General features: G+C 40.8%; 1 protein-coding gene across 26 annotated transcripts in view; it reads right to left on the bottom strand.

Moving 5' to 3' along the window:
- CMKLR2 (chemerin chemokine-like receptor 2) overlaps positions 1-24,148 on the bottom strand; it is a 50,308-nt gene that overhangs the window by 2,748 nt on the left and 23,412 nt on the right. For 15 of the 26 annotated variants that reach the window (XM_077885513.1, XM_077885514.1, XM_077885520.1 and 12 more), the window contains 2 exons: positions 22,498-22,574; positions 8,798-8,870 (listed from right to left, as the gene is read on the bottom strand). The gene's annotated coding sequence lies outside the window, so the exon portion shown is untranslated. Of the gene's footprint in view, positions 1-8,797; positions 8,871-11,730; positions 11,848-13,672; positions 13,772-16,258; positions 16,285-22,497; positions 22,575-24,148 lie in introns of those variants that run through there. The other 11 variants (XM_077885527.1, XM_077885525.1, XM_077885523.1 and 8 more) reach the window with 4 other exon arrangements.

Below are 24,148 nucleotides of genomic sequence, written 5' to 3'. Positions count from 1 at the left end.
GCTTCATCAATCCACCCATCCAGATGTCACAGGCAAGTACTGGAGATTTTGACACACTATTTTGTACCCATGAATGGTTTGGTGTGATTCTATATTTATGAATGCAAATATGTTCATAAGAATTACATAAGTATGGAAGGCTTTTTAACCAAAAAAAGTATCTTTTGGAGTAAAATTGATTATGACCTTTTAATTTTGGTATCAATTTTCTATAGAATGCCACTAAGCTTTATTTAAATTTTTATTTTACTGAAATTCCTTTGTTTCGAATTAATTCAGATTATCTTCTACATTCACAACAAAATGTGATCTATTAATCAGTTTTATTTTATTCTTGCCCATGCCCAATTATCTATTATAATTTCACCCAAAGTTAAGTTTTCTTTTGTGGCCTTTTTTTTCCTCCTATCAAGACCAGTTTTTCTGGGTTAAGAAGAGGTAAAAGTCATTTTTACAATCAAAACAAATTTACTAGGTACAATTTTAACTACATCAATTTTATTTTGTGTTATTTCTGTTTGTTAGTATTCAAAATGAAGAAGAAAGGAGATTAATAATTGTATTCATTTCATGGAGCTACAATAATTACTGGGGCAAACATAAGATATGGGATTATAGTAGGGTTAGAATGAAGAGGTCAAAATATCTAATGTTGCTCAGAGACAGCTCATATTCTGTTCTATTAACATTGAATTCATCATCCTATCTCAAATTGTTTGAGGAATCTGGCAGGACATAATTACAAAATAAAAGCAATTCATTAGCATCCTCCCAATCCCAGGCCCAGTCACCTTCTCTTTATTTTTCAATATTCAGCTTAAATGCCACCTTTTCCTGGAAATATTTCCTGACAATACCTTCTCCCAGATAATTATACTATTATTATAAATAATAGCCAATGTTATTGAGAATTATCTTGGTGCCAGGCATAAATGGTCTAATTTGATCCTTACAAAAATCTTATAAAGTAGGGATGCCTAGGTGGCTCAGTGGTTGAGCAACAGCCTTTGGCTCAGGTCGTGATCTCAGGGTCCTGGGATTGAGTCCCGCATCAGGCTCACCATGGGGAGCCTGCTTCTCCCTCTGCCTGTGTCTCTGCCTCTTTTTCTGTGTCTCTCAAGAATGAATAAATTAAAATGCTTTAAAAAAATGAAGTAGGTAAGTAGTACTATTATTATTCCCATTTACAAGAAAGGTCACTGAAGTTTGCAGAAGCTTAGTGACTTGTTCAGGATAACACAACCTCTAACTGAAGAGTTAGGATTTCAACTCAAACTTGTTGGACCGAGAGCCTGAGTTCTTAGCTACTGTGACATTGTATGATATTATACCCTTACTGTACTTAATACACAAAATTGTCATTCATTTATCTTTCATTTCTGTCCTATCAAACTCTTAACTCCTTGAGAACAATGGCTGTCATCTCTGAATCACCTTGTTCTAGGTGCCTAGAACAAGTCGCAACATATCACATGGGCTAAATAAATGATTGGCCCTGCTACAAATCCTGTTCAGAACCAAATGTAATAGTTTGTGAGTTCACCCCTAAGTCACTGTCACTGCCAGAATCTCTCTGACCTTGACCCACAGTTCCATCCCCGATCTTGGCTTTTTTCTTGACACCAAGTGTTTTCCTTCATGTATCCTATTCAGTGAGCAAGAATTGGCCCCTCCCTTCCCTCCCTTCCCCCCTTTCCCTCCCTTCCTTCCAAGATTTTATTTATTTATTTATTTATTTGACAGAGAGAAAGTGAGCACAAGCAAGGGGGGTGGCAGACAGAGGGATAAGCGGGATCCCCACTGAGCAAGGAGCCCATTGTGGGGCTCGATCCCAGGACCTGGGAATCATGACCTGAGCCAAAGGCAGATGCTTAACCCACTGAACCACCCAGGCGCCCTGACTCCCGTCTTTCTGACCTTTTCTTGCAGGTCTGGGACCTTACTCTGCCCACTGCTCTTGGTGGCTGACGCTCCCCAATGTCATATCTTTTCTAGCCCAGTGTTTAATTCCCTGTCTCCATTTTCTGCCTATCTACTGGGACACCCTTACTTCTTGGTGCCTATGACCTTTCAGGCTATTAGGAATGCTGAAGCCAAATGGCCCAGTGGCAGTTAAAATCACCTTACAAAACCTTAAGCAATAAAGTAGAAAGAACCTCATTCTTAAATACAGAGAGCCAGTGGAAGACCCCTAATCCCACTACAAGCATTTCCTCACCAAAAGTCAGAAGCCTCCCCCTTCTAATGCCATTACTGCCCCTGCTGGGCCAAAATGATCACAGGGCGTCCTGAAGGAAACCAACCACCTCTTTTCCCAGTTCTCTTGGTTAGGGTGGGGAAGACGAGTCCTCAAGAGATGAGTGACCTAGCTCGTCCGTTTCAGAATCCCTTCAAACAGAAAACTCTGTATCAGAGAGGTCCCCAATCTTCCAGAAAGCAGATGAGTTGATTAGACAGAAGGTCCAGTTAGTTCAAGCTTGGAGAACTATCTTCAAGAGTTGCTGAATGCTGCCCAGCTGAAATCTTCACAGGAAATATAACCTAAGAATTCCCCTGTGACTTAAAGCAGATGTTTCTGTGTGGTGGCGATGGTAAGGGATATGGGTAGGATGGAGAAAAGAGAAGTGAGGTAGAATTCAGCAACCCCTAAGTCCCTGGACAGACACAGTTAACCCTAAAGGACATATTCTTGTTTAATTATTATACCTTGTTTATATGTTGCTTTACAGTTTATAGGCACCTGCGGATCTAAGCAAGTTTCTTGATCTCACATCTACCTACATATCTAGAGACCAACTATATTAGTTTTATAGAGCTGACATGACAAAGTGCTCTAAGATTAAAATTTTTAAACAACAGAAATTTATTGTCTCATAGTCTGGAGGCTAGAAGTCTGAAGTCAGTAGGGAGAGTGGTTTCCTTCTGAGGGAGGTCTGTGAGGGAGAACCTGTCCCATGCCTCTTCCCTCGCTTCTGGTGATTTGCTAGCAAACTTTGGCCTTTCTTGGCTTGTACCTGTGTCACCCTAATCTCCGCCTTCATCACCGCATGGTGTCTGTCTTTGTGTCCAAATTTCCCCCTTCTATAAGGACATGAGTTATACTGGATTACAACCCACCCTCATGATCTTTTTTAAACTTGATGACCTCTGTAAAAACCCTAATTCCAAAAAAGACCACATTGTGAAATACTGGGAGTTAAGATTTCAACATATCCTTCTGAGGGGGGCACAATTTAATCCAGAACTGGTAACCACCATTTCCAAATTATAATCATTCATTCAACACTTACTTAGCAAGTGCCTACATTTCTCAGGCACTATTCTTAATTGTGCTTCTTCACTAAATGAGAGAATTATTTCTTCCCTCTTAGATTTTAGATTCTAGCAAGAGGAGACAGTAAAAATAAAAAAAATTAAAAAAAAACATAAAAAAGCAAATTACATAGTGTGTTGAAAGATGGGAAGTGCTAAGGAGAAACTGGGGGCAGGAGAGAACAGAATAAAGGGAAAAGGAGAGGTGATTCTGATTCTCAGTAAGGTGGACAGAAGACTCATTGGGAAGATGGCAACCACAAAGCCTCAGGGAGGTAAGGGAATTAGTTAGATGGATATTATAGGCAAGAATCTTCTGGGCAGAGGAACAGCCACTGCCTTATGGCAGACTGCTTCTAACATATTCCAGAAATAGTAAAAAGATGCCAGTATGAATAGGCAGTAGAATAGGGTGAGCAAAGTGAACAAGGGGAAGAGTAGAAGAAAAGAAGCAACAAGGATATGTGTGGGAGGCCATTGTAGGACTCTGGCTTTTTACACATTTATAGACCATTGAAGGACTCTGGCTTTTACTCTAAGGGAAATGGGCTGCCACTGAAGGATTCTGAGCAGAGGAGAAAAGTAGTCTGTTTCTATTATGGAATGAATCCCTCTTTCTATGTTGAGAATGGACTGTTTTGGGTAGTGGTGGTGGTGGTAATGGCAGTGACAGTGGGGCAAGCAAGTATAGAAGCAGAAAGACCAATTAGATTATTGGAATAATCCCAGCCAGAAGTGAGGGTGGCTTGGATCAGAGTGGTAGCGAAAGTAATGAGAAAGCAATGAATTTGGGGCACCTGGGTGGCTCATGCAGTTGAGCATCATCTGCCTCTTGATTCCGACTCAGGTTGTGATCTCAGAGTCATGGGATTGACCCCTTGGTTGGGCTCTGTGCTAAGCATGGAGTCTGCTGGAGATTCTCTCCCTCTCCCCCCCACCCACTCACATGCACGTTCTCTCTCAAATAAATCAATAAATCTTTAAATAAAAAAGGAATGGACTGAATTCTTTTTTAAAAAAAAAAGATTTTAGGGCAGCCCGGTGGCTCAGCAGTTTAGCTCTGCCTTTAGCCCAGGGCATAATCCTGGAGACCCTAGATCGAGTCCCACATCAGGCTCCCAGCATGGACCCTGCTTCTCCCTCTGCCCCGTCTCTGCCTCTCTCTCTCTCTCTCATGAATAAATAAATAAAATCTTTAAAAAAATAAAAAAAGATTTTATTTATCCATTCATGAGAGACACAAAGAGACAGAGACATACACAGAGGGAGAAGCTGACTCCCTTGCAAGGAGCCCGATGTGGGGCTCGATCTCAGATCCGAGGATCATGCCCTGAGCCAAAGGCAGATGCTCAACCACTGAGCCACCCAGGTGTCCCGGAATGGACTGTATTCTAATTTATATATTGAAGATAGAATCGATAGTGGATCAGATGTGAAAGAGAAGAGTAGAAAATGACCCTCAGGCTTTGGGGCCTCCTGTATCAGAGTCTAAGGCCCTCTCCTATCCCTCGTGTCATTGGCTAGAATATAGATGCAGTGATGTGCTGTCTTGTACCATGTAGATGAGAAAAACACATGTTTTCATAAGATAGAAGAAGCTTGGGTCTTCAGATGACCTCGTGGAGCACAGCTGCCCTACCTCTCTGGACTTCCCCCTTCTGGATTACTAAGTGAGAACATATTTGCCCTGCTATTCTTTTTAAGCTCTTGTTAAAGCAGCAGGACCTGTATCCTAACTACCTTAGTTTTTCTGGGCCTTCCCCCTAAGCACTGTAGTAGAGATCTGGCAGTGCTCATGTGCTGTGAAGAGATGCTGTAAGAAACCTTGAGGAAGGAGTTAGTCCTACCAAAGGAGATGACTTCTGGAGAGAGAGAAAGTGAGGACCTTCCCTTAAGGACAACAGAAAAAAGAAAGAAGCTGACCTTGTAATGGGGATCTCTCTACCTCAGCAAGAGTCATTTAAGGAACACCCTTTTCAACCATGGAGATCGAATATGAGGGAGTTTTACAATTGACTATGATAAGCTGAGCTGATAAGACTCGTACTTTATAAAGAAATGAGGGGCAGATCTTGAATTATGACAATAGTAGACCTATATTAGAGGTTAAACATCCTCTGCCATCTCGTGCTCTCCTGGGCCGGGCCTAAGCCGCGAAAAATAAACATCCTCTGCCCTCTATTTCAAATTTAAATGTCCCAGGGGCAGGTGACCATAATAGGTGCAGTTGTTCAGGTTGGGGAGACAATGGGATTTGAGGGAACCAAAGAGCAGCAAACTCGCTTTCAATGGACAGCAGCTACTCGGTCCTAGCCAATTGTTTTCATGTGGGAAATAAGGACTTAGTGTTGCCAGAGTTTTTGAAGAATGGCTGGATATCTATATTACTAATGTGAAAAGCTTCCAGCTTCTAAATTACTATTTCAGAACAAAACAGCTGCGGACCACATTCAGCCCATCTACAAATCTGTGACCTCTGGAGCAGGCCAACTCTTGAAAACTTTGAGCTTTTAACAGTGAAGGAGGAAACTGTACGTTAAAATAGAAATAGGAACTCTGAATTGGCCTCTGCAAATGATTTGCCCCTTGGTCCCAGGGAAGCAACCATGACTTAATGCTACTCAAGGCCTCCCCTGAGACCCTTACTTTAACTTTCTGCCAATTAATACAGCAGACCAGTGATGAGTTGGGACAAGGGAAAGGAAAGGGAGAGGGACAAGCAGACTCCCATGCTGAGTGTGGAGCCTGACATGGGGCTCGATCTCACGACCAATAAGACTGTGACCCAAGCCAAAATCACGAGTTGGATGCTCAACCGACTGAGCCATGCAGGCACCCCTAGAGATGACTTTTTAAACTTTTAACAATTGATATTCTGCTGTATCATCAATTGTGTCATGTTAAACTTATTTGTTTAAAGGGTAAAAGGAGATACAGAACGAAAACATGAGAAAATGTGTCCTCAGTTTAATCATGTGGATACACACGCACATCCACGTGCATATATACACATACACATATGGCTGTTGAGAAGTGAGGGAAGGATGGGAATCAGACGCAGTGGTGAAACTGGAGAAACATCTGGGCAATGGAAAATGAGCCTTGCGGGGCAGTCACCAGAAGTGGAGATGAATAGCAAGCAAATTAAGTCTTTAAACCCAGGCTTAAAGGAAACACTGTCATTTATTAAACAGACAGAGTCAAACCACGTTGGCTGGCAGTGACTTTCCACTGAGACCTCATACAGCTTTCTCAATTTGGAAATGCTTCGAAGAGCACAATAACAATGCCAGGATGAGACTTTTAGACTTGACTGAAGAGAGGAAAGAGCTACTGTATTTGCCTTAGACCATATGTGCTGCCGAAAGGCAAATAAATTATTCTGACTAAGATAAAGACTAGCAAAGATATACGTGACCATAACAGCTTTTGAGTAGCCACTTAAGTAAGCGCCAGGTTGCACTGTGTGTGTGAACATATGCAAGTTCACCCAAGTCTGTCAGAAATGCGTGAAAAATGCTCGCTGTGGAGCAAAGGTCAGAGGACCATCCCGAAGCCCATGGCTTGGTTTCCAAAGAATGTGAAGAGGCTTGTTTACCGCAGGGATTTGGATTCTGAGAGGACCCAAGTTATCACATTCCTAGGTTACATTTACCCAGATACTCAAGTGGCAAATGTCTAGTCCTGGAGCACAGAACTATTTTTAAAAATTAAATAAATTGGTTTCTGATCCTTCAGATTTAATAGATAGCAAAGCCTAAACTCTTTTCTGAATAAACAGATTTCACTGCAAGAGTCCTGGCAGAAAGTGTAGTGATAAATAGTCTGTAAAACCCAGATGATTTTGGGGGAAGGACATCTGGTAGAAATGTGTATCATTAAACTTTTAAATGTGGCTTTAAACTTTTAAACTTTTAAATGTGGTTTGGCTATAGAGGGAAACATTTTGTTTATCTACCTTGACAAAACACAAAGATTCCTTCTGGCAGAACATTTGGCGAATACAAAAGGGTTTAATTTAGCTCCATAGTGATAGACGGATTTTCATGGACCATTGCAAAAATGTACACCTAACAGAGTCTTGAGAAAATCTAATCTCTAATCAACTTGGAACAGAGAGAAGGATTTGATGTTGCTGATCCATTATCTATGAGGACCACCTATGTAGACCTCCCCATAAACCCCGCTAGAAAAAGAACTCAAGAGCTGAAGGTGCCTCCTGTGGAAACCTCAAGGGAACATGTATTTTGCTCCTGAATGAATGACAGGAAGGGGTAGAAAGAATAGATGGACAGGACAGAGAAACTCTGGTGAAAACCACAGATCTGCGACCCAGCAAACTCTATTTTTCAAGGGCTGTCTTCTTAGGAAAGAGAGATATTTTGAAAAGAATGTGGGGGTGGGGTTGAGGGGTTGTTATTTGGAGGCATTGCTCAGTATTTTCCACTAGCTATCAAATATAAACTCTATACCACACCCCAGATTGTACTCAAGATGTTTGACACCAGCGGAATATTTTGCTGCCCTTTGGATGAATAATGTCTACTTGGAAGAGGATGAAGTCCAGCGATGTTTTATAAAGATACTCTGTTGATTCGGTCAAGGGAAGCAAGGAGGCTTACACTGGAAGTAAAGGTTGGGTTGTTTCAGTGCTCTAGCAACTGGCTCCTGCTGTTTGGAAGGTGATAGAACAGTGATCATCACATTCTTCTCCTATCCCAAGCTCTGGCCTCGCATATCCATTAATAGAAAAGCATCTTGCCTATCTGTGGTTCCTATATCATTTATTACTTAATGTCAGACATTAAGATAAATAACAACAGTCCTTGGCATACAAGGAAGATGAAAGTATTTGGTTTAGCTCAAAGAGATGACAAAAAAAGGGAAGTGTTCTGGTAATGAAGTGCCTGAATGTCATGTTTAAGTATTTGGATTTTTATTCCATTGCCATTTGGGAGCAAATACAAATGTTTGTAGCAGGGAGTGACACCACTGAACCTTTTTTTTGTAAAGATCATCTGGCAGCAGTGTGGGTGAATATTGCCATAATTGAAGTCAAAGATGGCAGGGCCTTCGGCATGAGAGTGAGAACAAAGATGAGGGAGACATCTTTGATAGACATTCATTTAGGAGATTAATAGAAGCTTTCAGGAAGTTTAGCTAAACTGTGTACAACCTTCACAATAACTTTTTTATTGAGTTGTCTTTAAAATCAACCTCAGATGGAAAAGCTAACTAATTTTAGACATACAAATGTTTTATTCACTTTTAAAGGCAGTGGGGTTGAAAGAAAGTTCTTCCTTTATGTGGAAAAAAAAAGCAATTGAATCAAGTAGAAATGAAATGATACCTATTTTCACTTTGTTGGGATCAAGGTTTTTTTTATAAAAAGCACCTGCGGGCTGACTGGAAGTCTCACCCCTAGGCTTCACTCAGACAGTTGTAGAGGACACAGCACCTATTTGCAAAGTCAACACCTACTTACGTTTCAGTTGCTTCAATGTTCCGCTCAGAAGTTAATGTCTGGATTTGTACAATCTGTATGGCTCTGTGGATTGCTGGGAGAAAACAGTGAATGATTAACCTTGGGTCAGGGAAAAACCTTCAGGCTTAATTTCTTTGCAAGACTTTAAGCTAATGGACACACAGGCATAACTGAAATATCCAGCAATAAAGTGGTCTATGGGCTCTGGAACCACAACGCCTATCTTCAGATCCCAGGCCACCCCGGCCACCCCTTCCTTGCTGTGGAATCTTAGATAAATCACCCACCACCTCAAACCTCAGCTTCCTCACTTGTTAAATGGGTATATTAAGGGACACCTGGGTAGCTCAGCAGTTGAGCGTCTGCCTTTGGCTCAGGGCATGATCCTGGGGTCCCGTGATCAAGTCCCATGTCGGGCTCCCCTCAGGGAGCCTACTTCTCCCTCTGCCTATGTTTCTGCCTCTCTCTCTGTGTCTCTCATAAATAAATAAATAATCTTTTTTTTGAAAAAATGAGTATATTAACGGCACTAATTCATGGGGTTGCTGCAATGATCACGTAAGGGAATCCCTAAAAGCAGTTGGCTTAGCACCTGGTTACATAAAGCATGCTCAATAATTGTAGCTATTGATTATTACCAGTTCAGGACTAAATGCAGTACACAATGGGGGTGTGTAGTAATAGAGGAGGACTTGTTTGTGTGTTACTTCATGAGAAATGTGAGATTTTTTTTTTAAGATTTTATTTATTCATGAGAGACACAGAGAGACAGAGAGACAGAGAGAGAGAGAGAGAGAGGCAGAGACACAGATAGAAGCAGAGACATAGGCAGAGGGAGAAGCAGGCTCCCCACAGGGAGCCCAATATGGGACTCGATCCCCGGACCCCGGGATCACAACCTGAGCCAAAAGCAGGCACTAAACCGCTGGCCGCCCAGGCATACTAAGTGTGAGAAAATTTTAAGCAGAGATTTAAAAACTTGTTTGGGGGGTGGTGCCTGCATGGCTCAGTTGGTTAAGCATCCAACTCTTGATTTCAGCTCAGGTCATGATCTCAGGGGGCCTGCTTAAGATCTCCCTCTCCCTCTTCCTCTCTTTCTCAAAAAAAAAAATTTTTAATAAATAAAACAAAAACTTGTTTTGGGGGCACCTGGCTGGCTCGGTCAGAGGAGTAAGTGGTCCTTGGTCTCAGGATCATGAGGTTCAAGCCCCATGATGGGTATAGAGATTACTTAAATAAATAAAACTTTTAGAAGTATAAGTAAATAAATAAAAACTTGTTTTGTTTTGGGCGCCTGAGGGGCTGAGTCAGTTAAGTGTCTGCCTTTGGCTATGGCATGATCTCAGGGTCCTGGGAGCCTGAGCCCCACATTCTTCACATCTGGCTCCCTGCTCAGCAGGGAGTCTGCTTCTCCTCTGCCTCTGCCTCTCCCCACTGCTTGTGTGTGCTCTTTCTCTCTCAAATAAATAAAATCTTTTAAAAATATATTCAGTCTGTATGGAGTTCACACATTGCTAGATGCCTGCCTTTTGAAGGTGTTTGCATTGGGCGCTCCCTGTGTCTAGCCCTCAGATGCCATTATTATTTCTATATCTGGCCAAGAATAGTGAAAAGATGGAACACCGTAGAGCATTATATTCCTCTTCTCTCTCTCTCTTTTTTTGGTAAGAGTTTATTTATTTATCTGAGAGAGAGAGAGAGAGCAGGGGGAGGGGCAGAGGGAGAAGCAGACTCCCTGCTGAGCAGGGAGCCAGACTCAGGACTCAATTCCAGGGCTCTGAGATTTTGACCTGAGCTGAGGGCAGATAATTAACTGACTGAGCCACCCAGGTGCCCCTACTTCTCTCTTCTACATATGCTACTTAAAACTTAAATATGCTACTTATTTACTTTTGAATAAGGATACAGCCTACATCTTTTTTTTTTTCTTTTTTCTTTTTCTTTTTAATTGTAAGCTCTATGCTCAACATGGGGATTGGATTCATGACTTCGTGATCAAGAGTCGAGATCAAGACTCACATGCTCTACCAACTGAGCCAGCCAGGCACCCCAACATAGTCTAGGTCTTTATCTCACTTCTTTCCAAGTTTTATCCAGAAGCTGGGAGAATCACCACCATCAATGATATAATGTTTCAAAGCCTTGGTCATAGCAAAGAGAAATCCCCAAATGAGTATTTCCTTGAAAAGGGATTTTTCAAGTAATTTTTTAGGAGAAAGAATGTGGGTACTGAACTTGAAAACATCGATGACACAGGACTTGTGTAACTTTATTTCTGTAGGGCATATGACTAGACAGCTGCTGGAGACCCAAATTTTCCCAATTTATGTTTTGGATAGTTTCATTCGTATAAATGGTTGACACTAAAACTTTAATCCTTTTTAATGTCTTCTGGCAGGGTTATGTCTCCTGAAGAACTGATTTTGGAAGCAGGAGTCACAATAGGGTACCCCACAGATTACATGACTTCTCATAAATACATACCATAGCACCCATGGCTTAAATTCAGAAAAGTCAAGGGCACACAGCGTTAAGTCTATGCAGCCTCCAAAACATACCTGTTTTCTAATTCATCATTATTTGGCAATGAAGATGTTTTGCTTCTCTCTCCCTTTTTTTTTTTTTTTTAAGATTTTATTTATTTATTCAAGAGAGACACAGAAAGGCAGAGGCACAGCAAAAGGAGAAGCAGGCTCCATGCAGGGACCCTGATGCGGGACTCGATCCCAGCACCCTGGGATCACAACCTGAGCAGAAGGCAAATGCTCAACCACCAAGCCACTCAGGCACCCTGACGTTTTGCTTCTCAATCACATAATGTCAATGACATTTCTAAGGGGAATACCTGGTTTAGGGTGGAAACTGAATGGGCAGCCATTGGATTCTTATTTTAATTTATATTAAGATACTTCCTTTGTTAAGGAGAGTGATACCTGAGGTGCCTGGTTGGCTCAGTTGGTTAAGCAGCAGACTCAGTTTCCGCCCAGGCCACGATCTCAAGGGTGGGAAGATGGAGCCTTCTTCAGGCTGGGAGCCAGGAGTCTGCTTGAGATTCTCTCCCTCTGCCCCTCCCCCCAGTCACATACTCTCATTCTCGCTCTTTCTAAAATAAATAAATCTTAAAAAAAAAAAAAAAAAGGAGAGAGAAGGCTATTCCCCTAAAGGACAAAGAACAAAAGTCAGAGGACTTCCAGAATACACTGAAGTTGTAGCCACTTCACAAAACAGTACCATTTATCATTCAGAGAAGTAGCAAGTGAACTTGGTCAAAGAGGTGGAAGGGAAACTTGTTTTGGTTGCAAAACTGTTTTTTCAACACAGCAGTAAATATGTAGGGGGTGGAGGGAAGGGCAACAATTCTAGAACTTCCTCCCATTCATGTAAGATTACGCCTGACAATATTTTTTACCTTTCTTCCCGCCCCGGAGGACATAGGAGGGGGTGTGGGATAAAATGTAGTCACAGAAGATAAAATAAAGCATAAGTTGAAAGTCTTGCCAGTCGATCATTATCAAGCAGTTGGGTGCCAAAACCATTATTTTGATGGTTTAGAGCCATTTGTCAGGAACATTTAAAATTATTCGATGGTAATGAAAACAAAGCTGGCAGCCTCAGCTCTGCTTTGTCATGGTCAATCTGTATTAGAGGTAGTTTGTTGAGGTCAGCAAAACAGATTTTGAGAAGACCACTGGAAAGTGAAAGCTGTGTAAAAGGAACAACTCAGGAGACTGAGGGTACTTGAAGTTATGTCTTTTTTGGAGTGTTTGAAGGAAACCATTGAGAAAGGAAAACTGATGGAGTCTGATAGCTGTCTTCGGATACTTGGAGATGAGGAAAAACTGAGACATTTATTCTCTATGTTTCCCATGTTGGAACTAGGGCAAAAAATGTTGGCATAACAGCCAGGAAAATTTTGGCTTAGTAGAAACAAGAATTTTGGCTTAGTAGAAACAAGAATCTAACGGAGAATGTTAAAAACCTACCAGCCAACAAATGGAGCAAACAGATGCATTCCTCACTGAGTGAGCACCGAGGGGGTTCAGGCACAGCCGGCATGGCTGCGGGGTGGGGAGAAGTCCAGAAGGCGCTGATGGTTGGGCAAAGAAGGGGGTCTTCATCTTTTAAGAGCAAGAATCTATGAAAACTGTTTTTGAGATTTTTTTTTGAGCCCTTATTTTTCTATCTGTTGATTAGGAAACCAAAGACGAAAACAATTGCAGAACTTGGAAAAACCATTCAGCTGGCAAGCTGGCATGGTTAGAATTCTTATCCAAATGTCTGAATGCACATATTCTTAACCTTTAGGCACCCAAGGCACAAGGATCCTTTCTCAAGCAGTAGAGATTCTGAGAATGACACTGACTTTGGAGAATAAGTCTGCTTTCCTTTCCTAGAGCTGTACCTGTGGCTACATGAAAAAACAAAAGGAAACAAAAAATGACATACTCTTCCCTACAAACGAGGATTACTAGATAGAAGGGAGCCGAGAATGACGTAAGAAAGTAGTTTGGGTTCTTTCTTAGACTCCTCTCACCACTCACCACCTGCCACCCCCACCTCTAGGCCCAGTGGACCAGCCTATGAGCACAAGTTGTACTCTGAGCTCCCATCACAGATGCATATTAATCCTGTGTCATAGGCCCCCATTTACCCAGAACCTATTCTGTTCCTGGGGCTGATTCTGACCCTGCTATTAAAGTCCCTGTAAGATGTGGAAAAGTGAAGAACTAAACTGACCAGGAACCTAAACCAACTCCCATGTAGTTCCATGGCAGCTGGATTTCTGAGAACATTCAGGCAAGTGCATAATTCTTCACTGCTGCATGGCAGGCAAAGTGAACTGGACCACATATGAACCTGGAGGACTGAATTTACCTGGCTTCTCCTTTCCTCTTGGATTCACTGGAATTACTTCTTGGCTTCCTAACGGCAAGGGCACTTTCAAATGGTACCTATCCATGTCCTAGCTTACCACTTCAGGCATATAACATGGATGAGAGAGAAGAAAATCAAAAAAAGGGGAAGAAAAATTTTAACCCAGTTTCTACTTCTGATCAAAGCCCTCCAAACCTCACTGTGAGGCTCCATTTTGTCCAAGCCTTTGAAAGGAAGCAGGTTCATATGGAAACAGTGTTCCCCAGAGGTTACCATGACCCACTGTCACATCTCAAGTTTTCCCCCATGCACTTCTGTTTCTTTGTTTTTATGTTTTCTTTTTAAAGAGATTTTATTTATTTGAGAGTGAGCATGAGTGCGTGGAGGGATAAGGAGAGGTGAGAATCTCAAGCAGATTCTATGCTGACTGCAAAGCTGGACTTGAGCTGGGGCTAGATCTCATAACCTGAGATCGCAACCTAAGCCAACCTCAAGAGTCAGACACTTGGGGATCCCTGGGTGGCTCAGTGGTTTAGCAACTGCCTTCAGCCCAGGGCGTGATCCTGGAGTCCCAGGATTGAGTCCCGCATCCTTGCATGGAGCCTCCTTCTCTCTGTATCTCTCATGAATAAATAATAAAATAAAATCTTAAAAATAAAAAAAAGAGGCACTTAACTGACAGAGCCACCAAAGAGCCCCTTTATTTTTTATTTTTTAAAGATTTTATTTTTAAGTAACCTCTACACCCAATGTGGGGCTCAAACTCATGACCCCAAGATCAAGAGCCACACGCTCTACCAGTTGAGCCAGCCAGGTGCCCCTCAGTCTGTTTCTTATTAAAATAAATGTGAGCCATTTTGCCTTAATATACCACTGTGGATAGTTTATGATCTATCTCCAAACATCTGGACATCTGACTCTAAATAAACATTTAAGGATTCTGTTACGACTTACAATTATAGTAATAATTTACTACTATCCCAGCCATGGGAGTATTTCCTTATTCTTTGTCTCCTTAGTCTACCCAAGAGTTCAGTTGCATGATGTAGGGCCAAGATTAGGGTAAGGTAAGTGAGGCAGGGTCATATAAGAGCTGGGCTGGATTCTGACTTCACTTCAAATTTCGATTTTTTTGTTCAGCAGATGTTTGCATTCATTGTGATTAATGGCATTTTTGGTACTTGTTAGAATGTTGTGTCAATTGCTTCATCCTAGTGTTGGCCTTCCCATAACACTTGACCCCATTTAAGTCCACAGGTACCAAGTAGTCTTGGTGTTGAATGTGTTGAGAAAGCATTAGAACTGGGACACCTGGGTGGCTCAGCGGTTGGGCATTGCTTTCAGCTCAGGGCATGATCCTGGAGTCCCGGGATCGAGTCCTGTGTCGGGTTCCCTGCATGGAGCCTGCTTCTCCCTCTGCCTCTGTCTCTGCCTCTCTCTCTGTGTCTCTCATGAATAAATAAACAAAATCTTTTTTTTTTTTTTAACAAAATCTTTTTTTAAAAAAAGCATTGGAACTAAGGAGAGATGGTCTTAAGTCTTAGTTCTATATGTTACTAGCTGCAGAGCTCTGGATGAGTCACCTCACTTGGGACCCCAGAGGTCTCATTTGGAAAATACAGGTGATATTTAACTTTAATTTTTATGAGAAATGCAAAGATGGCAGGACATTGTCTTCTAGCTCTTTTACTATTCTCCATGCTTCCAAGAAGCACCAAATCTGGTGTTTTGCACAGAGTGGGCATTCAAAAAATGTCTTCTAGTAAATGTTTTTTTGCACATTGAAACAAAATTATAGACCAAGGTCCAAAACGAAAAGCTCACATAAATTAGAAACATTCTGCAAATAAAAGTGAAACCTCCCCAAACAAGAATATTGTCCCTCCTTCATTCTTCCCAGAAAAAAAAAAAAAAAAAAGGAATTTGAAATCACTGCTCTCTGATTTATTTAATTATGGCAAATTCTTGTTGCCTCTTTTTTTTCCGGGAAATATTCTATTCAAATATTTCAGGTTTTGAGTGAAGCAAACTTGTGTAATAGTCCAGCCCTCAGGGAATTCTAGTACTAAAGATACTAGTACCACCCGAATGAGTCAGATTTCATAAAATGTAACATCTGTGAGAAAAGGTTATAAACATGCAGTGGTGCTCAAAGCGGCTGTAGAACGCCACACCGGAGAAATAGAATCTCTACTTCCTAACTAGTTCTTCACTTTTAAGTTTGTATAACTAGAAGGTAAGGAGAGAGAGCATTTATATTTTCCCCTCTTCTTTCCTTGACTAAGAAAGAAAGAAAAAAATGAAAGAAAGAAAAGAGAAAGGAGGGAAGGGAGGAATATCAGATCCTGGTTCAGTAGTAAAACATAGGACTATATTTTAAGGGCTTTCTTTTATCCTTAGTTCATTTTATAATAGGCATCTTTTCCATTTACGTATTGTTCACAGTGGTAGAAATGAAAGGGAAGAACCACTTCTGAGGTCTCATCACTATACTATTTTGTAAGTTGGTTCTGGACACAGTAAAATAAAATAATAAAATAATTTGCATGTATTTAATATATTTCTTTCATCTTTGATAGGACTCACCTTGTCCCAGAAACAGAGGTCAGGTACTTGAGGAAAAGAAAAGGGATCTTGTGAGGGTCATTAAGTACAATGGTTCAGGAGAAAGAATAGACATATGCATATATCTGCACTACTCCTATTGTCTCAGTACTTTGGATGACTCAAAAGCCAAGTGCTTCACCAGGTACTCAAATCAGAAAAATGTCTTGGCACCTATATAAACCCCATAATATATCTTCAGAGAAACGTAATATAAGCAGTTTATTTCCTGGCAAGGAATTTGGAAGGAACCCGGTAACGAGCCACTTGATACAGTAAAAAAACTTAAATTCTACTTTTAGACGAGGTTCCTGTATCTTTTCTGCTCATCATAGATTTCCTCTAACAAGGGATCCCTGGGTGGCGCAGTGGTTTAGCGCCTGCCTTTGGCCCAGGGCACGATCCTGGAGACCCAGGATCGAATCCCACGTCGGGCTCCCGGTGCATGGAGCCTGCTTCTCCCTCTGCCTATGTCTCTGCCTCTCTCTCTCTCTGTGTGACTATCATAAATAAATTAAAAAAATTTAAAAAAAAAAAAAAAAAAAAAAAAGATTTCCTCTAACAAGGCAAAGTTAGATAAACCATTTTAAGCCTAAAGTCCAATTACAGAAAGTTACTAAAAGCAGAAAAACCATGGCAATTCTAAGTTCATCTTTAAAACTACCATGCAGAATCATATTAATAGTAACCCTAGAATGCCTGAGACACCTTAGTGTTGCTCGCATTCAAGATAATCAACAAGTTTTGCAGGTTCCAAAAAGAGATATTCAGAACAGCCTTCCTACTACTTCTAACAAAATCTAATTCCACCATACTGACCTGGAAAATAAGACTTCAAGGTAGTATCCAGAATGTTCATTAGAAATTACCTGTCTTCTCTCATTTCAGAATTTACTTGTTAAGCAACACCTGCTTTGAACTTTATACCAGTTACTATACAAAACAAATCATCTTCTGACAGGCCTAGCTGGTAATGCGCTTAGGCAGCAATTACAGGCCCTAATTTTTTTTCCCAAGACGGATTTGGTATGCCTACATCAAAGATACAGGAGATGGGCTAGGGCAGCCCCGGTGGTGCAGCGGTTTAGCACCGCGTGCAGCTCAGGGCATGATCCTGGAGTCCCGGGATCGAGTCCCACGTCAGGCTCTCTGCATGGAGCCTGCTTCTCCCTCTGCCTGTGTCTCTGCCTCTCTCTCTCTCTGCATCTCTATGAATAAATACAATCTTAAAAAATTTTTTTTTAAAAATCTATAAAAAAAAAAGGAGATGGGCTAATGGCTTATTCAGTGTCTTTTTATCATCCAAGAGAAGGGAATGGATGTGGTCCACTTGGGCAGTGTCCCAATGAACCACCTCCACTCACATTTCCACCATGTGTACCATTCACCAAAGGCACTGTGATTAATGTCCTGTGGCAACCTGTTCTGACATGTGGGCATGCTAACTTTCTGCACCAATGTAAGACTTTTCCTTGACCATAAGCTCTAGGTGAGTCAACAAAGGGATGTGACTACTTGAAAAAGAGGGGAAAAAAGGTGAATTTGCCCTAGAGGTGTTTTAATAGAATTAAGGGAGTGTTTGTCCAATTCCGCTTGAACTGGTCAGGTTGCACATGGGGGTATTATATTGTTTTCTGAGAATTACAGTCTCAGAGAAACAATGATAAACTTGAGCATGTCCAGAAAAGAAAGAACAGGACAGAGAGAAAGCTTAAAACTATATCATGTGACGAATGCTAAATGAATTGGTGGAAGCTATTTATTTTAAAAAAGAAAGAACAGGATAACTTTCTTTTCCTCTTTCATTCTTTCTCTTTTTTTTTTTTGTAATGGGGCTCAAACTCGTGACCCTGAGATCAAGAATCACAGGCTCTTCCGATTGAGTCAGCCAGGTGCCTGAGGGCAGGATAACTTTTTTCAAATGGTTCAAGGTCTGGTATGCAGATGAGGGAACTTTTATCTGACCAGAGGAAAAAACTAAGGATATGAGAAAAAGACATCTTAGCTCAGCATAAGGCAAAACTTTCCAAAGATTATAGTTGTTAAAAATTGGCGTTTATGCATTAAAAAAATATTTATCAAAAAACATTTTAGAAAATATTTATTGAGCATCTACTATGTGTTCTAGGCCCTGAAGAAACAGTAGTGAATAGTGGTGAATAGAACCCAGGGAGCTTTCATTCTAATGCAAAGCTGTGTCAGATGATGGCACGGTTCCCATACTTGGAGGTGTTTAATGAGGCAGACACAAATTGAGGGTCTTGTAGGAGGAAACCAGGAATTTTTTTTTTTAAGATTTTATTTATTTATTCATTAGAGACACAGAGAGAGGCAGAGACACAGGCAGAGGGAGAAGCAGGCTCCATGCAGGGAGTCCAACATGGGACTCGATCCCGGGACCACAGGATCATATCCTGAGCCAAAGGCAGACACTCGGCCACTGAGCCATCCAGGCATCCCAGAAACCGGGAATTAAGTGTGACCAGGCTTGATAATGTCTAAAGTATTGCCAACCCTGAAATTATAATGTTACACCTGATACAGTTTGATGGCTCTCCTATCCATTGGTCAGGATGTACAGTCCTGTCTATGGCTTGGCCATAATCTCCTACCCATCAATGTATATATGTAGGGCTGCCTTCACTAGGTGTCTGTGGAGGGATGGGGTGCCATGAAGGATAAATGTATGGCAAGTAATGTACCATGAAGGGAAACAATTTTCCTATGCCTCATTTTCACCCCCAAAGATATAGCAGCCATTTCTATTTGTTTTCATCTTTTTCAACTTGCCATTGCCAGCTGGGGAAGGGGACTTCTTTCCTTACAAACCAATTTCTATTTTTTAATCTCTCTGAAAGAAGGTGAAGTTAGTGTGGCCAAAGATCATAGAATTATTGGGGCACCTGAGTGGCTCAGCCGGTTAAGTGCCAGACTTTTTATTTTGATTTTGGCTCAGGTCATACACAGTCTCATGGTCGTCGTGGGAATGAGCCCTGCACTGGGCTCTGTGCTCAGGGGGAGTCTGCTTGAGATTCTCTTTCTCCCTCCCTCTGCCCCCCCCCCCCCGGCTCACACAGGAGCATGCGTGCGCGCTCTCTCTCTAAAATAAATAAATAAATCTTTAAGGATCATGGAATCCATAGTCTCTTAAAGTGAAATTAAATGTCAGAGAGAATTTAATCTAGTCCCTTCATTTTACACGTGAGAAAAAAAAAAAGAGTTAGTAGAATACTTATAAATACCTGAATATGGAGTGGTGGAGGTAGAAAAAAAAGTCCCTTTATACCTAAGACAGAAGCACTAATAATTACTAGGCTTTTAGGCAGAGTATCTACTTTGGGCCAAGAAAGTTTTATGAAGAATCATGCAGAACTTCTAGAAATTACAAAGTTAATACTGAAATTTATTTTATTGGATGCATAAAATTGTAGCTTAGACTCAGTCAAAGGGAGAATGTAAACTAGAAGCTATATCTGAAGGGGGTACCTAAAATGTAGCATAGACAGTGAGATGGAAAATAGTAAAGAAAGGCTAAAAAATAAAGGACAGAGACAAATAGTCTAACGTATTATCAAATCAGCATGGCAGGAGGGAATAAAGCCTTGTGCTAATCAGGTGGTTAAAAATAGGACCACAATCAAACTAGTTTGTATGTGGGTGTTTTGATCATCAAAAAATAGGATAATAAAATAACGTCCATAATATTCCTGATCAGGACAGAGGATGAGTGACTTGAGGACCATTCAATCTGGCGATTCTCAGAGGTACCCAATGTCTTCCTGAGAAGACAGGGACACCTATTGTTTTGCCCTGATAGCATTCACAGGCCACTCTGTCTTCAATCTAGGAAGAAGGGTCATGTTTGGAAACAGGATCCCTTTGGTCTTCCCCAAATATGGAACAACTCTTTAAGAGGATAAAATTGGAAGCCAAAAACTTACTCTAGAAGGAAACCAGGACCATGATTCTAAGACCTTTTGTAAAACTATGAAATTTTTCATACTGATCAAGTTGCTGTTATCTACTACACTCCTCTAGTGACTAACAGTAAGAGACTTAGGTAAAAAGGTAAAAGGTAAAAATAAATGTTTGTGGAGTAAAGAATATGGCAGTTGGAGAGATGAACAAGAGAAGCGGGCAGAGTCAGCTCCTGAGGGAAAGAGAGGTGTCTGAGTTCCTGGAGCTCCTCATGTAGGAAAGAAAATAGAAGCTGCTTCCAGCCGGGCTCTGAGGCGGAATAGCAGAAAAAGACAAGTGGGATTCTCCACCAACACAGTCTATAGGACTCCCTGCGACTTAGGATACATATTCAAATGTGAAATGACAGTGTATGTAGAGCCTCCCTGAGAGCTCAAAAGTGGAGTGGAGTTATGTTTCTGGCAATATGGTACTCTACGTATTCTTGAAACACATTTCACTACAAAACCTCTAAAAACACTGGACTAAACATAAAAAATCATCTTCTTAAATGTATGGCTGAGCTGGAAGGAAAGTAAGGAAAATTCTTAGTGGCCTGCACTGAAATGGAGGGATCAGGAATGCAGAGAAACATCAAAGCTGTAGGCTGTGCCATGGCTCATGCAACCTTTCCTTTGTTGTTACCATCATGCAAAGCTCTGAAGGTATAATATAAGATCTGGAAATTTCCTTAAATGCCTGGAACCAATAAATCTTGTTTTCGATGAGGGGCACTATATGCACGTTGGGGGCACATTTTCAACTCTGCCTTAGCCTTCATTTTCTGCTTGCAGAACCCTCAAGGTCATCCAAAGGGAAAGCTTAGGGCCTTTGCATGGCTTTCCTGGCAATGCCCAGGACCCTGGGCATGAGCACAGCTCTAGACTTAAATGTCATCTTCTTGATTGTCAGGTAGAAGTCAGAGCTTTTCAAAGCCTCTCTATGTGTGTCCTTTCTCAGTCTTTCTTTTAAAGCTTTTGGTTACAGGCGCCTGGGTGGTTCGTTTGGCTAAGAGTCTGACTCTTGGTTTTGGCTCAGGTCATGGTGTCAGGGTCCTGGGATTGAGCCCCATGTCAGGCTCTCTGCTCAGCGGGGAGTCTGCTTTCCCCATCTCCCTCCCCCTTTACCTCTCCCTTTACGCCCTCTCTTGCTCTCCTAAATAAATGAATAAATAAATCTTTTTTAAAAAAATAAAGCTTTTAGTTAGTCTAATGCTTTCTTTCAACTGGAATCCATCTCCTCAGGCAGCTGCAAAGCTAAGTAACTGCCTGTTATTATTTTTGACAAATGCTATGGGGAAAAAGCTTTTCACTGTAGGTGAGCTGACTTAGGTCAACTATAGATAGTCTTGCAAGTGAGGCTTTCCAGGGAGCCACCAGACAGGTCACATAATTCTCTGGGAAGGAAGCTTTTAAGGAGTCCCACAACTACATTCTGTTCCTTTCATTTGCTACCAGGCTGCTGGTCTTCACTGAGAATGCGGGTTGTTAGTTTTCAATAATACTGCAAAGCAGGATAAGACAGGGTTAAGTTACAAATGCCACACAGCTCATTTCTTTTACTGAGATTGAGCCTTTTTTAAAAAAGATTTAATTTATTTATTTTGAGAGAGAGAGAACTAGCGTGGGGGTGGGGAACAAGGGGGTAGGAGGAGAGGGGGAAGCAGACTGAGCAGGGAACCTGACTTGGGGCTCAATCCCAGGACCCTGAGACCATGACCTGAGTCAAAAGCAGATGCTTAATTGACTGAGCCACGCAGGCGCTCCTGAGTTGAGCCATTTTTGTTTGTTTTTAATGAACACTCCCAGATTGTTGCAAGCCTTTGGATAAATATCAGAGTTCTGAAAAAGTTGACTCAGACCATTTTGCCAGTTTCTTGTTGCTTTGTGGAGGACAGAGTTTTCTGAGGTCCCTACTCTGTTAGTTTTGCTTATGTCACTTTGATGGGGAGTTTGAATAGGCATATTTTGTGCATTTGGCAACCACGTAGTGTTGCCAAATAGCATGGTGTTCTTTAAAAACTTAGGCTTAAAGGGGCCTAGGTTAAGGATCGACTCTTGGTTTCAGCTCATGTCATGATCTCATGGCCATGAGATCAAACCCTGAATTGGGCTCTGTGCTCAGCTCAGAATCTGCTTGAGATTCCCTATCTTCCTCTACCTCTCCTGCTTGTGCTCTCTCTCTCTAAAATAAATAAACAAATCTTAAAAAAAGGTTAAAAATTAGGCTTATTAAGTTTAAGTATACTAATATAGCCCACTTACCAGTTAAAAGCTATGGAAACATGTATATTCTTTCCACCACCTTCTTCTCCTTCATAAACTTGCTTTAGTTGTAGAGACTATAAAAGTGAATGAATCAATAAGTGAGTGAACTGATCAATCAATCAATGAATCAATCAATCAAATTTGTGATTCAAGGATCCAGTACAGGGATGGAACACAATAAATATCCAGGGAATGGGGCTGAATCAAAAAGCATATTGGCTTCGAATAGGCAAAACTGACCAATTCTCTACTGTATTTTATCCTCCACATAAAACTAAATCTTTAGCTTAATATTTATCTCACATAAATTTGTAACTTTGGGATGCCTGGGTGGCTCAACAGTTAAGCATCTGCCTTCAGCTCAGGTCATAATCCTGGAGTTCTAGGATCAAGTCCCATGTCGTGCTCCCTGTATGGAACCTGCTTCTCCCTCTGCCTCTGTCTCTACCTCTCTTTCTGTGTCTCTCATGAATAAATAAAATCTTTAAAAAAAAATAAAATTGTAACTTTTATGTTAATGATTTTCCTTCCTTTTTTTTTTTTTAAGTTTTATTGAGAGAGACAGAGGCAGATGGAAAAGCAGGCTCCACATAGGAAGCCCGACGTGGGACTCAATCCTGGAACTCGGGGATTACACCCTGAGCCCAAGGTGGATGCTCAACCTCTGAGCCACCCAAGCGTCCTGATTTTCCCACTTCCTTTAATGTTTACAGGCCATATCTTGGTTTGGGTGGAAAATGCATACTATAAAATAGTTTTAGCAGTAAATTCTTTCAATAAAGGAAAGGAAAAAAGGATAGAGAAGGGATGGGGAAAAGAAGGAGAAAGAGGAAGGTACTCTTGTCCCTTGTCAAAGCAGTGGCCACTGACAAATTTTGAAAGTATTTGACTAATATATAGCAGAAATAATTATTTTCCATCAGAAAATTTATAACTAGCTCAATTGAAGGACATTAGTTAAAGAAGCTTGTCTGGAAATAATCTGAAAAGATCTTTGTGTCTCATGTCTTCCTTAATTTGTTATAATGAATGAGTCATAATATTTTAAGAGGATTAGAGCTGCTTATAATGAGTGCTACATTTAAAGGACTAAAGAAGCTTTAGTAACAATATCATATAATATGATTAGGGTACAACATAATATGATGGGACAAGATAATATGATTCTTTCATTTCCTGTTTTCACTAGCAAATTACAGAAAAAAAAACAAACAAACAAACCACAAAGCAGTTTTTTGTTTCATTCTTTGCTAGGGAAGAAAATATGAAGGTTAAGTATTATCTGGCTATGTATATACACTCACACATGCACAAATACTGAGTTAACTTGATTTTATAAATGTGTAATAAATTTGGTGTCATAAATCATTTTATCTCTTTACTTTTCTATGACTCTCCTTTATTAATAATGAATATAAAAGCAGGCCTTCAATGACTATTCTAGCAAAGATAGTCCACATCTTTGAAAATTGTTTTATCTATATTAATACTTAAAATCATCGAATTAAAAGCAAATCATATTTTCTTCAGTTCTTGTGATATCAAAGTCACAAGACTCAAATTTGAAAAACACTGAAAAATAGGAAGGTTCTTCACAACATCAGACCTGTTCTGTTTAGTCTTTGTCAAGGAAAAACGCATAGAAGGG

Source organism: Canis aureus, chromosome 36 (assembly GCF_053574225.1).
Source record: "Canis aureus isolate CA01 chromosome 36, VMU_Caureus_v.1.0, whole genome shotgun sequence".
Taxonomy (NCBI): domain Eukaryota; kingdom Metazoa; phylum Chordata; class Mammalia; order Carnivora; family Canidae; genus Canis; species Canis aureus.
This window is presented reverse-complemented; position numbering and strand designations above follow the sequence as displayed.